The following is a 2,210-nucleotide window of genomic DNA, read 5'->3' on the forward strand; positions in this document are numbered from 1 at the left end:
CCTTTTCCATGATGACAACTAATACATTGAACGTTATGTCAAAAATCAAAGCAGTAATTGGGAATCGGTCTTCCACGATTTAAAATATAAAGTTGAGGAAAAAAGGATCTGTCTGTCACTGACACTGAACTTCATTACCCGCATCGCCTGTGTCCTTCTCCGAAAAAGAACCAGATGCTGAGTTTGCTTGAATTGTCGTATTGTTTTGATTGGCAGTGTGCATATATATATATATATATATATATATATATATATATGTGTGTGTGTGTGTGTGTGTGTGTGTGTGTGTGTGTGTGTGTGTGTGTGTGTTCGCGTGTGTACAATATATATGTATGTGTATATATATATATAAATATATATTTATAGATACACATATGTCTATATATGCACACAAATATATATACATATATATACATATATATATATATACATATATATTTGTGTGTGTGTGGATCAAGACACATATGTATAGCTGTATATGCATGAAAATTATGTCGACATATATATATATATATATATATATATATATATATGTATGTATGTATGTATGTATGTATATATATATTTATTTATTTATTTATTTATATATGTATGTATTTATAAATATATATTTATTTATACATATATATATTTATATATACGTATATATATATATACATATAAGATTGTAAAGCACGACAAATGTATGAATAAGTTAGTTTTATTACCGTTATAGGTAAGAAATGGTCATCGTCGCCCACCTATCTATCTATCCATATATATGTGTGTGTATACATATATATGTGTATGGATATGTGTATATTTACATATATATATAAACACAAATTCTTTCTCTTTCGTTCTTTCTTTTCCAGTCTTCTCTCTCTCTCTCTCTCTCTCTCTCTCTCTCTCTCTCTCTATATATATATATATATATATATATATATATATATATATATATATATAAGCATGTATGTATGTATCTTAACAAACTTCCACCAACAAAGGTCACAGTAGGAAACAGCCTCTGAGCATTTGCATAATGCCTTTGGTAAGTCACGCACAGGATGCAAAACAAAGCATCACTTCTTTCAACAGGTTACTGCTCTTGGTCGTTTTAGTAGTTGTAATCTTAATGAAATCACACAACCTTTTCTTTTTCGGAATAAGATAGGAATTGCGATCTTAAAAAATAAAGAAAGAAAAGATCTTTGGGAAATATGAAGATTTGTTTTCTTTCTCTTTTTTCTGCGAATTCTTTACAAAGAGAGAAACTCAAAAGAAATTATTTTTTCTTTTTATGACTCATGCGCGCCGAAGTTTGCAGGTCTTTTCGTATTTCATCTCACCTGCCTTCCTTCGTCCTATTCTTCTTCGCTGAGGATTTCAAAGCTAAGAATATTTTCGTTTTACTCCTTCCGTCTCCTTCATTTGCACTCCCTTTTCACATCCCTACCCTCTTTTTTCCCTCTTTGGCAACCCTACCGCTCTCCTTCAAATCTTTACTTGCAAATATTCCTTCTTCCTTCTCCCTCCACTCCCTCCTCTCCCTTCCCCCTTCGCCGCCCCTCTCCGTCTTCCCCCCCCCCCTCCCCCTCCCCCGCCTCCCTCCCCCGGACATCAAATATGAGTCCCGCAGAGCAGGTAAGGAGGTTCAGTCTTCCTCCGGCAGCGAGAGAGGAAAGACCAGCGCTTTGTCATCGGGTCTTCAAGGACTGAGGTGAGCTATTGAGTCTGTCATTTTATTTCTTCGCCTTTTCTCATCGTTTCTATTTCTCTTTTCTATTTTTTTGAATGTATCATTTCGTCGGTCTGGGTAGAATACGTGCTTTTTTTAATGTTATTTTTTCCAATTTTTCCCGATACATTTTATTACTTGCCAGGGACGGGTCGTGTACAAATTGGAACACAGACAACGAACCGCAAATTCAACGATTGCCAGTCCGCAATATCGTATCCGAACCTATATCAGCCTGCCAGCCTGGAAATTCATATATTTTTGCATGATCTTATTGAAAGAAAAAAAAAAGAATATACAGCATATAAATGGAATTAGTTTTTACGATCTCTGGCGAAGACGACCAAGGACGCGAGGGAAGTGTATTGCATCTTTCGGCTGCGAGAGCTAGTGACGCACCAACGTGTTGATGGCTGGACAGTCAAGTCTTTGGTTTTTGATTCCTCAATCTCTCCTTCTTTCGTGTACACACACACACACACACACACACACA

General features: G+C 35.4%; 1 protein-coding gene across 1 annotated transcript in view; it reads left to right on the forward strand.

Moving 5' to 3' along the window:
• Positions 1–1,623: 1,623 nt before the first annotated feature.
• LOC125047862 (peroxidase-like) overlaps positions 1,624–2,210 on the forward strand; it is a 25,372-nt gene continuing 24,785 nt past the window's right edge. The window contains exon 1 of the mRNA XM_047646386.1: positions 1,624–1,699. The gene's annotated coding sequence lies outside the window, so the exon portion shown is untranslated. The remainder of the gene's footprint in view (positions 1,700–2,210) is intronic.

Source organism: Penaeus chinensis, chromosome 42 (genome assembly GCF_019202785.1).
Source record: "Penaeus chinensis breed Huanghai No. 1 chromosome 42, ASM1920278v2, whole genome shotgun sequence".
In the NCBI taxonomy this organism is placed as follows: Eukaryota; Metazoa; Arthropoda; class Malacostraca; order Decapoda; family Penaeidae; genus Penaeus; species Penaeus chinensis.